General features: G+C 46.4%; 1 long non-coding RNA gene across 1 annotated transcript; it reads left to right on the top strand.

The window, feature by feature from the left end:
• Positions 1-2829: 2829 nt before the first annotated feature.
• LOC142931253 (uncharacterized) lies at positions 2830-6801 on the top strand. The gene is made up of 3 exons (XR_012947260.1): positions 2830-3280; positions 3617-3730; positions 6583-6801. It is a non-coding gene; the product is annotated as an uncharacterized LOC142931253 (long non-coding RNA).
• The last annotated feature ends 5891 nt before the right edge of the window (positions 6802-12692 follow it).

Below are 12692 nucleotides of genomic sequence, written 5' to 3'. Positions count from 1 at the left end.
TCGGGAGCTCTCACTCAAGGTGCTTAACATAGTTTAAAAATGGTGACAAAATATAATTATTCAGATGGCAGCGGCATGCTAGGGTTGAGTATTGAGTGACCGTGATAGAGGGTACTTAGGGGTCACAAAAGGGTAGTAGGTGACATCGATATCTCTTATCTGTGTATTTTGCAAATCTTAATACTTTGCTAAAGCTTGTCTCTCTTCTATCATCTTAAATATATCTAATTGTTTTTATTTCGTTTCACTACAGCTCATTCCTTTGTCCACGTCTACTCCGTTATCTCTACTGGCTATCTGTCTTCACTTATCTCACTGCATTCATAGCACTTTTCTCTCAATTCTCAAAAACCCATTGATTCACTTACACGTCTCAAATCAACGTCCTCGGTGACCAGTTGTGTAGGTGTACAAATGTTAAACAGGTGAACGACACGAGGACGTACGGCCACTGAAACACTGAAGTTGCACTTACTCTCATAATATGCACTGAACCCTCTGAATACGACGCTGCCGTCAGACGTGAATGTGACGTACAAGTCGCTTCCAGTTGAAGTCAGGGCTTGGGGCATAGTGAAGCCAGTAAATCTACCCAATTGGGGGTAATCTCTTTAAGGTCCATTGTACACCGTCACATAGTCATAATTTCGTTCAGTTCTGGGAAAGAAACAGGTTAAGTTAACATACGTGTTATTTTTTTATTTAAAGCTTTCGTGACTGCAGGGATTTATATTCTTGGTTCTTTCGGTAAAGCCACCTAGAAGGAAAACAATAAAATAATGAAAATTTTAAACAATAAAATTCTCACGACGTTTCATCAGGTGTGAAAACCACAGTGGTTTTCACACCTGATGATGATTGCTTGTGTTGCAGTCGAAACGTCGTGAGAATTTTATTGTTTAAAAACCACTGTGGTTTTCACACCTGGTGTGATTCCAGACATACAGTACCCGGGCATCTACAAACTAAATTGCCTCTGTGGTAGCAGCTACATTGGAGAAACCAAACGACATATCTCGGACCGCATCCGTGAACATAAGGCAGACTTGAAACACGGTAGGAGGAACACCTCAGCCGTGGCAGATCACTGTTACAATTCAGTGGGCTCACATGACATTGACTTCTCCAAGACGGAGGTTCTCTGCAAGCCATCCGGCTACCATGAGAGATTCGTTCATGAGGCCATCCACATATACAAACACAGAGACAATTTCAACCGAGAAGATGGATTCTGGCTTACTAACTATTGGAAAGACGTTATAAACCATTTCGGTTCTTGATTGATTGTATTTTACGGTGACTTTCAGACCGCAGTCCATTCGCTGGCACTGCCTCTTAATACCTTTCACACGACGGTCAATGGTATGGTTTATTGCATGTTGTATAATAATAAATAGTATAACAGTGTAATGTTTAACATAATTCATAAGGCAATATATAGTATCGTAATTGTATAGTGAATATACAGCAGTGTGGTATACAGTAGGGTTGGTAGAATAATACATAGTGTAATATTACAAGTCTAATATTTTATAGTCTAAAGTATTGGGTAGTGTATAGTAACGCATTGTATAATTCAAGGGTGGGGTTTGTCTATGGCAGTGTATATTACGGTGTATAGTCGTGTAATGTAGAAAAAAGTTTAGTTGGAGACATATCAATATAATGCATGTTCGAGCTTACATTGGGCTGTGTATACGATATTATACAATGTAGTTAAGATTTGAAGTTATAATATTGTAATGTATATTAGTCTAGTTTATAGCATAGTTGTAACTCAACACAGGACAGAGCAGCGCATCGTGGCTGTTTCTCTCTCTCCCCCCTCCTCCGTTCCGAGCATAGATGGACTCGTCCGTCTGAACAAAGCTCGTCGCTTTCCGTGGTGCTAACGTTGAAAGAAAAAAGAAACCGCCACTGTTTTTCGACATAGAATTGTAATGTATAACGACTTATTGTTAGCAGATCAGCTGATTGGAGAGTATATTGAGTGTATTGATAACATTGATGTAGTTTATATTTTAGTTTTTTTGATCAGTTTACTATATGGTATTCATTATATAGTGTAGTGTATACCCTGTTACTTTATGTTAATAGTACAACTTATTGAAGAATATATTGAGTACATTTATTTTATTGATGTAGTTTATACTTAATTCTTTCACATCGGCTTATTGTATGATAGTTGGGTAGTTGCAATTCTTGAGCGTCAATATACTAAATGCCTCTGTTGATATGTAAACTCTGACTTTAACATTGCTACTTCCGTGACCAGTAACATGCTAATCCCTCACACTAACATCATGCTAATCTCCCAGTTATTCTGTCTCTCACTGTTCAAATAAACCTACCATTAAAATTATCGACTGATAATTTCTTTGTCAGTGGCCAAACGTACAAAATCAGCAGGGGATCAAATACTTTTTTTCCCTCACTGTAAGTCTACACTGAATGTTTCATGTCTATTTCCTTGTCTCCCCCTCGTGTCTCGGTGTCCGTGTAGTTGTCTGTACTTGACTCGGGAACTCACAATGGCGCTTGCTCTGTTTTTCTGTCCAAATCTCCACGACTTTTGACATTGAACCGGGTGAGTTGGGGTTAGAGTCATGGGGCTGGTGCTAGAGGAATGGCTAGTGTTAGGGGTAAGTGTAGTGGTAGCATTATCGGTTAAGATTTGTATTAATTTGTCTTTAAATACAAACAGTATCTCCTAGGACTTAGAAGGTAGGGGTTCAGCTAAAAATAAACTAAACTTGTTATTTTGCCAGGTAAGGCTCACTGAGATATACAGATCTGTTCCGATCTTTTTCAGAAGTGACCACAAATGATAGCTCAACGAAGTGGATTTTCACGTGGAAATTTATAGCAGCCTAATACTCTAAACACATGTTTCTATATGTGGAGGGAAAACTGGAGGACCCCGAGAAAATCCACATGACTATTGGAAAAACATGCGCAAACTCCAAATATACAGATGTCAAGGTCGGGAACGAATCCACGACCTCCTGTATACCAGGCGAGGTCGTTAAAATGTTGCTTCCCTGACAACCATGGAGGGTAGAGCTACGACTATTTTAGGGGTAGTCGTGTGAGTGTTTGAAGTGTTGGCATCTCCAAAACATCTTTCCACCTCCCCTCGCAGGACATCCCTGGCCCTGGTTACTATGATGTGAGGTGGTGAGGACAAAAAAACGGGCACCCCATCGTACTCGGACTTCAACGCCTTTGCCCAGCGCACTGCTATACAGGTCTCCAGTGCCCAGACAGCAGGGCACTCCAGGTGGGAATTCACTTACGAGTCACCAACTCGTTTCATTCACACACCTGCACACTCACGCACTTGCTTGCTCACTAACCCATTTAATTACTAATTCAGTCACTGGCTCAACGACCTACTCACGCCCTCGCTCAATCAGTCAATGGCTTGCTTACCCACCCACCCACTCCATAACCCACTTATCCACTCATAAACCCACTGAATAATAACTCATTGACACAAGCACTCAATCACATACTCAATACCCACTCATACACCGACTTACTATTTTTTTCTCGTGAACTTTTAATGGTGTATTTATTATCGCATGATATTGACCACCTCTGACCATTTACCCAGGCCCTGGCCATTATGAACCTAGGCCTCAGGCTTGCCCTCGCCTGACTGCTGGTGTCCCATGAGAACAGCTTTCCTGAGCGATCAACCCCGGGCCCAGGACTTAGAAAATATGAGGTACAGACATTCGCACATCACCTGACTCTCAACTGTGTTATATACACACACACAGATCTGACTGTATTCACCTATAGCATTGCTTTATTACGTGATTATAAATGAAATCTTCCCTTGCATCCATCTACCTCCCTGTGCCTCCATACCCCGATGTCTCCCTCCTCCCCGATTCCTTCCTTCTCTTGTATCCCTCCTCTTCCCCATGTCTCCCTCCACCCCGTGTCTCCACTTGTCTGCCCTTTCATCCCCTGTCCCCCCTGTGTCTTTCTCTTCTCTTCTCACTGTGTCCTCTCATCACTGCGTCTCTTCATTCTCACCCTCTTGTCTCCCTCCATCCCTGCCTCGAGTAATCCTTCTCCTCTCTCCTCCCCGTGTCTCTGCCTGTCTCAGTATGTCCCCTTCCTCATTCTCAGCCCTTTAATATGAGTCTGGGAGCAAAGATTCCACTACAAATGAACACTCAGTGAGGAAAACTCATTCACATGCTCACCCTACTCACTCATTTGCCCATTCACTCAGCAGTTCACTGATTCGTTCCTTCACTCACGCACTCACTCATCCACTCGCTCAATTGCCCACTCATCCTATTCATCTAATCACCCAACTGCTTATCGACCAACTCACTAAATCACTCGTGTTTACTCCATCACCTCACTCATTAATTTAGCGCATTGCTTATTTGTCTCTTTCTTAACAAACTCATGCACAACACTCACTACCCACTTATTCAAACACTTCCATACTCATTCAGTTATGTATTATTTCACTCACTCATACCGTTCCATCAATCGCTCACTTCTCCAAAAACCCATCCACCTCACATGCATTAAATTACTGACCGACTCAATCACACAATCACCCAGTAACCTGACATGACCACACAGTCACTCAATTATGAAAAACTCCACAGTCGTCCATAACACTGGCCTAGAAAAATATATGATAGGCAACGTTTCAGGCAATGACCCTTCTTCATACCACATAGAGAGACCATAATCAGAGTTGGAGGCTGCAATTGTTTACACCATGGGACATAATGAGAATTAAATGTACATGTTCTCCCTGATGAAGTCTTAATTTGGCATCTGAATAGTAACCTAATAATAGCTCCTGAGTAACCAATAAACCTTTTAATAATCGCAAATGTATTCCTAAATAATCTCATTTATGTTAAAAAAGTAAATTTCAGGACTTGTGAGATTGTTGGTCCAATCCTTGCATCTAAAACTATTAAAACTAAACCATTACCAGGGGCAGACTAACCAGGGAACACACCTCCTTACGTGATGCACGTGGGTAATGGCTATGTAGTTACATATGTTAATTGTTCACAGATATCATGTCGCCCTCTGGCACAATGACACCCACCTTACGTAATCGTTTGGTCAGCCAATTGAATGCGATGTGAGTGTTGGCGATTGGGTGAGTGTGTGCTCGCTTCCAACACTTTCTCCAAAAGTCTGTTAAGGCTCTACGTGGGATCTTTGTCTTTGTGAGTGTGTGTGAGCGGATGATGACTTGAGTGGGGTCATGTAGCCTGCATGCCAAGCCACTGCATGCCCAAGCAATTTCTTGTTAGTCAGATAGAGGGGGCGGCTAAATGGGTGTGGCACAGGCCAGATAAGAGATGGACTGAGGTGGTACAGAAGGATATGGAGTAGATTGGACTTGCTGATGACCGGTATTAGCGGTGTCAAGACCGGCCTCTGTAGAGGAGGTTCGTGAAAGACGCTTCTGGGGAGTTGTAGGCAGTCAGCCTCCACCAACAACGGATGGCAGAGGAGCGATGCTTACAACCGCGAGCACAGTGCAGCAAGTTGGGAGAGTAAGGGGCACAGGTGGTGCATTTGTCAGTCATCTCATTTAGTCAATCCATGGCACCTGGATCTGTTCCTTTACCTACCAGTGAGCCTTCGACACTATACGTGGCCTCAAAGTACGCCTTTCATAGTGCAGGCGCTGTGGTGACATCACCACCACTTAGTGGTGAGCAGTGGCTGCTGTTGTTGAGGAATAACTTCATGGGGACCGGTGGGCAGGGGTGGAGCCACAGGGGGGGCTGGGGGGGCACGGAGCCACAGAGGGGCTGGGGGGGGGGCTGAGCCCCCCCTAAAATTTTGAGAAAGTCGGTAATCGGGATAACCGGATATCCGGCTGTTGCAAAATGCTGGCTGCCACCTTGTGCTGCCCTGCAGGCTGCTTGAGCGGCAGCCTGTCAAACTTATCGAACTTATTAGCCACATCAGCGGCTCTGACCTATTAATAAATTCCGCGTTCAAATCCAATAATATTTGTTTTATACATTTGTGGCGCCCATTGGAAAACATACACTGGATAACTCAGAATATTGAAGTCAGCCCCTCCAAAGTCAAAATCCTGGCTCCGCCCCTGCCGGTGGCACAGTGGTTAGTGCACTCTCCTGTGAACCTGGTAAACGGAGTTCAATGCCCACTTAATACAAATAACAGTGGTGCATATTTTAACGGGTCTTTGGCCTTCACGAGGCAGACTCAGCCTTAAAATGAAGTACAGGACATTGTACTGATGTTATCATAAATTCTTATAAAATGGTTACAATCTGTATTATCACTTTTACCAATACCCCAATGAAGCCCTCATACTTAAGAAATAAGGGTGTTGGAAACTGATTCTTTAAGTGAGCGCTAAGCGAGCGGTCTGTACTGAGTACACCGCTATCCGGAGAGATACACAATTTAAATCAGTCACCAAACAAGAATGCTTTAAAAAAAAATGTCACAACGACAGCCAAAATGTATAATATAATGAATATGTATTTACATTTACAATACAGAAAATCACGGTTTTGATACAAAAATAAATGTTGTGGTCAGGGTCCATTTGGTGGGGCGCTGGTTCTGGATGACGCCTGATCACCGAAACGCCTGCCCCGGAACCTTCCCTGCTTCCTGACGACGGGAACGACGATTGGCGACCGTGCAGGAGCCGCAGCCAAAACCGGAGCAGCGATTGCGATGAGGGAATGAGGAGAGGAGGGAACAGAGTGGAGAGGGAGACAAGCGGCATCATTAGCGACGGTCGCCAAAACGTGAACACGCCGGAGCAGTTGCGATTACGTGTGTCGGTAAGGATTGTGGGCGGCACGGTACTCACGTAGAGGTGGATGAAGTCGTCGGCCGCTTTGGAGAAATCCCAATTGTTCCGCTCCAGGCATCTGTGGAGGCGAGCGCAGACAGGAGGCAAAGAGAACGTCAGTGCCTTTTTTCCACAGTCCAGCTTGCAAGTCTAGTGCCTGGGCTGTGGACCAGATTCCTATGGCCACCTGAAACGGGTTCATGCCAGCTCCCGGTGAGAATCGATTGTGCAGCCCCATTACACAGTGCCATTTGGCTCGCTTCCCGATGGGAGCCGCACGCTTGGAATAGCGCCGTCGCGAGATCACGGGGTCAACGCAGCAGAGACGCACCGTCAAGTCGCCCAATGTGTTTGTACAAAATTTGTCGAAACGTACAAAAAATTATCGTTTAAACTCGGGACTGGAGTAAGCCACCTCAAGCATACATTGTCTCCTTAATAATCTTTACAAAATGACTGACGCTTTCCTCTGTCTGTGGACAAAAGGGGTAGGGGGGAGTGAAGGGGCAAGAAGGACTTAACAGTCCGAGTCCAAAGACCCTGGTGCCCCTATAAGGGTTTGGCAGAATAAATGGCTCCTGCTGGGCTGTGTCTGATTACTCTTGCAATGAAGCATGACATCATGCGTGTGTGCACGTGTGTGTGGCTGTAAGACAGTTCCCACGTGCTCTCGCCCACCTTTGCGACCACTCCGGTGTCATGTGGGATGTTTCAGCGAATGAATTGACTGTCTCCTGCTGGGACGAGGTGAGTGCAGTAAGCGGGCAGCTGCTGGACGTCGCTGATGTTGTTGAGGCGAATGCAGGGGGCATCTCACTTGAAAGAGCTTCGCGGATGAACATCCGCTCACTCGCGACAGATGGCCTGCCGGGTGTCAACACAAGCAGGTCAATAAAAATAATAACACATTACTTAGTTAAACAGCAAGCTAATGGAGCACCTGAAGGAAACACACATGGGCAAGGGGTCAACACTCTATCCCATACAGAAGACAAGATGGAGATTAGTCCACACTTGCTGTACTGCCTTCTGGAAAGTCAAGAGTATGCAACTTCGCTAAGGAAGAAGCAAAGGAATGGGAGAGGGAGCAGAGGAAAGGGAAGCAGGAAAGCGCGTATTGTCTGTGTGCGAAAACATGGTGTGTGTTTGTGGCTATGTGTATATGATGTGTCATGTAGCCCGTATGCCCAGCCACTGCATGCCTAAACAGCTTTTGTTCGGCTGGATAGAGGGGGCTAAATGGGCGCGGAATGGGCTAGAGAAGAGATGGAGTGATTTGGTATAAGAGGATGTGGATCTGAGTGGACTTGCCGATGACTGGTACCAGCCGTGTAAAAATCGGCCTCTGTAGAGGAGGCTCGTTAAGAATGCTACTGGGTAGTTGGAGGCAGTCGCCCTCCAACAACAATGGGGGAGGAGTGACGCTCAAAACAACGAGCGGAGCGCTGGGTGGCCAAAGCACAGCAAGTTGGCATAGTAGGGGGCACAGGTGGTGCATTGGCCAGCCATCTCAGTCGACCCGTAGCACGTGGGTCTGCCCCGTGACCTCCTGCCAGTGGGCGTTCGACACTTCGCGTGGCCTCAACATGCACATAGGCTGGCACAAGCGCCGTGGTGACATCACTGCCACTTAATGGCGAACGGCGGTTGTTATGATGTGTTGGGTCATGGTGCAAGTGACTCACCTGCCGTCCATGGTTGGCACCAATTGCACCACCCGCCAAAACATCTTCACAGACTCTTGGCAATTCTTGGCTGAGGATCGACACACACGACAAAGGTGCACGGGCGTCAAGAGAGAGCCACGCCATTAACATAAACCGCATGTCAGGATCAATTAGAATGGTGAGGTGGTGCTTATGGCATGCAGTGCAGAATGCACCTGGTCTAGTTAAATGCAATGTCAGTGATGCTGTTAATGATGCTACTGCTGATGACGAAGCTGATGGTGAATGTGACTATGCAAATACTCACTCTCTTTGAAGAAGCCGTGCACCGTGAAGTTGACCTGAGTATCCTGTAAAGTGAGAGTCACAAGTAAACACGATCGCCCATCATTTTTAAGCAACCCAAGAGGTGGAGACTGCAGGGTTGGAGTCTCGGCCAGGGTTAGTGCTGTGGCTAGAGTAAGTGTGAGTCTTGGCTTGTGTTAGTGTCAAGGTTTGAGAGAGAGAGATGTTGCTAGGAATTATAATGGGATCGAGTGTCAAGTCTAGGGATAATGTATATTTAAGGCCAAGAAGATGGCTTTAATCTCTCTTACGAGTTACGTTTCACGTAATAATTCACGTTTAATCTTGGAAAGGTGGACATATTTACATAGGTATCAAAGAATAAGTCAAAATAATTATAGTAAAAATTCGAAGCATAAATTGAGAGCTTGTGCACATGAAAGGTTTGTAACTCAGGCCGCATAAGCTCAGCAATTTGTGTTTAAGCAGAGCCAGCGGCTATGTCAATGAGGGCGTTTTGGTGCAAGGCCACGGCTCACCGTGCCACGGCTGACAGTGGTGGTGAAGGAGGACATATCGTGATTCTTGTGCGTCAGCTCTTTGATGAAGTCCTCCGCCGTCAGCCGCTCGCACTTGAGCTGTGCTGTGGGATGAGGGGGCAGGAGGGCAACAAAACTGTGGTGATACGAGTGGCGACAGATATGCGCATGTTAAACTTATTTTGCACTGTACGTAGTCAACTGTTGCATTGGAGGTGCGGAGCAAGGAGAAAAAAACTGCATGGCGCACGGTGACAGAATGACATGAACGGTGACACAGTGACGCGCGGATCTGCAAACATCGCTCGTGACCAACACTCACGTGAATCTTCTGGGGTTGGCTTGTCTGTACCCTCCTCTCCCAGGCTGCTCCTGGAGGTAGAAACGAGATCCGGATTGTTAGGAAACGGAGTGGCTACACTCACATCCACAAGTGTGCTTTAATTTCCGTGTTTTCGCAAAGCATTTCTCTCTTCTCATATCGTTGCGGATACTGATGTTTTAATTCCATTTTAGAAGCCATATTTCATTTCGAAGCATTTAAAGCAAGCTTCTGATTGGCTGCTTGCGGCTATGTGAAAAACTCCACACGTTTCGGCGCACTTTAAATGGCCTGCTCTTTGATGACGCTATAGAAGTTGTCATTAATGCTTATAACTGCCTGTAGCAATGATAAGCAATGTAACACGTATTCTTGGTTCTTTCGGTAAAGCCATGTAGAAGGGAAATAATAAAATCATAAAATATTAACCAATAAAATTATCGCGACGTTTCGACTGCAACACAAGCAATCATCATCAGGTGTGAAAACCAGAGCAAGAAAATGTTTCACACCTCATGATGATTGCTTGTGTTGCAGTCGAAACGTCGTGATAATTTTATTGTTTTATATTTTTATTATTTTATTGTTTCCCTTCTACGTGATTTTACCGAAAGAACCAAGAATATGAATCCCTGCAGTCACGAAAGCTTTAAATCAAAATTCACTGTAACATGGTCTCTCAAGAGCGGTCTGTGGCAAATACCAATTAATCCTTTCATGTGACAGCCTTGCTGGCCAGTTTGTGAGTGTGTGTGTGTTTGTCAGCTCACTCTGAGGGGGTGTAGATGGTGATGAGGGCATCCTTTTGATACTTCTTGAGCAGACCCTCGCGGTCTGCGGTATCATAAAGACCGTAGTACCTGCCAATGCACACGCAACGCACTTTAATCACCGAGTGCGTAGCCAACCATCGATTCATAATGTCAACTCAATTATTTTGTTCACGATGCAAGTATACAGTCGTGCTTGTGATGATAAAAGAGTCGCAATGAATTGTTGCATAAATAATTGGATGATGCAGTGGTGTAACAGTTATTGCGCAGGACTTGCAAATCAGAGGTTGCCAGTGTAATGTTCTGTAAGCGAACGTTGAAGCAAAGGTGCAAAGTGATTGAATCCCCCCACCTCTGTCCAGCCAGCTGTCCACCACAGTTAGTTCAATTGGCAGTGTTGGGGTCAAGTGTGGGTACTCCCTACCCTTCCAAGATGTCCGGCCATTGTGGAAGACTAGGCCAAATACACGATAGAGTGTTCTCTACGGCTCTCCCTTTAGTGGAGTAGAATGCGCAAGGAATTACAGGGCTGCACTTTGATATACAATGATAAATTCATGATAGAATTAAGATAATGGGACTGATCTGTAGAAGGAAGGCAGTACATCCGGAAAACGGTAATAACGAGAGACACGTGGCTTAAACTAAATATGCAGCGTAAAGAAACCATTCTAACTGATAAGAAAAGTAAGTGGGTTTGAGCAGAACACACTGGCAGAAGGAATAATGGCCATTAGTCTAGACTAAGTACTGGGTGATCCAGGAGTTGGAGCGTATAAATGAGCTTGTCTATTGATTGTAGGTAGGTTAGTCCATTGCAGGGCAGTTGTATAGTGATGGCTTGGGGAAGCATTTACGTAGCAGTGCATTGATCATTCCTGATGATGATGAAATATTACATAAAAGCATAGGCTGGGATACCCTCGTGTCTGAGTGAGTGCAGGGAATTGGAAGGCTCCTTACTCCTTGAGGAAGTTCGCGATGAGGCCTTGAATGTCGGCTGAGGTGGGCGGCAGAGCGATGGGAGGCTGAGCTGTAGGTGGCAGAGGTGTGGGTGGCAGAGATGTGGGTGGCAGAGGTGTGGGTGGCAGAGGTGTGGGTGGCAGAGCGGTGGGAGGCTGAGGTGTGGTTGGCAGAGGTGTGGGTGGCAGAGGTGTGGATGGCAGAGGTGTGGGTGGCAGAGGTGTGGGTGGCAGAGGTGTGGGTGGCAGAGGTGTGGGTGGCAGAGGTGTGGGTGGCAGAGCGGTGGGTGGCAGAGGTGTGGGTGGCAGAGCGGTGGGAGGTTGAGGTGTGGGTGGCAGAGGTGTAGGTGGCAGAGGTGTGGGTGGCAGAGGTGTGGGTGGCAGAGGTGTGGGTGGCTGAGGTGTGGTTGGCAGAGGTGTAGGTGGCAGAGGTGTGGGTGGCAGAGGTGTGGGTGGCAGAGGTGTGGGTGGCTGAGGTGTGGTTGGCAGAGCTGTGGGTGGCAGAGCTGTGCGTGGCAGAGCCATGGGAGCCCGATCTTCGCGAGGCTGAGCCTTGCGAGGTCGAGCCGTGGCTGGGAGAGCTGTGGGTCGCTCAGCTGCGGGAAGCACAGTCGGAGGCTGAGCAGAGGGTGCCATGACTTTGGGCACCATCATGGACATAGATGCGGGTGGCTGTGGCAGCTCAGCTTCTTCCTGTTGGTAACAAACAATGATGGTAATGAAGGTAATTACGATGATGTGAGTGGTGGTGATGAAGTTGATGTCAATGGTGAGTATGATGGTGTTGAGAGTAATGATAGATGTGATGATAACTTCTGATGTGCTAACACGTACAATCTGGTGTACCAACACATTCTGATGTATCAACACAGACACATTCTAATGTACCAACACGTAAACAATCTGATATACCAACATACAATCTGATGTACCAACACGTACACACAGAACGACGGTGAGAGCAGAGCAGCCGCGTGCCGGCTGTACGCATGGCCTCCTCACCTCGATCAGCCGCTGGTCGTCCTTCGTTAGGTCCCCAGCGAGCGGAGACGGTGGGCCTAGGACTGGGCGCATCAAGACGATGGCCTGCAACACGGACAAAGCGGCGACACCGATCAGCTGGCCGCCGGCACGTTGGCACCCCTCCCTTACCTCGTTAGCCCGACAGGGATGTGACGATGCTCCCATTCGCTCGCGAAAGTTGCATCAATTTATGCGTGGGCATGTCTGTGTGTATGTGTCACAATTCTAATGCATGTTGTGCAACCAGGTGTGAGAGAACTCAAGAAACCAGGATATG

Source organism: Petromyzon marinus, chromosome 51 (assembly GCF_048934315.1).
Source record: "Petromyzon marinus isolate PM22_M1 ecotype Great Lakes invasive population chromosome 51, UKy_Petmar_22M1.pri1.0, whole genome shotgun sequence".
In the NCBI taxonomy this organism is placed as follows: domain Eukaryota; kingdom Metazoa; phylum Chordata; class Hyperoartia; order Petromyzontiformes; family Petromyzontidae; genus Petromyzon; species Petromyzon marinus.
This window is presented reverse-complemented; position numbering and strand designations above follow the sequence as displayed.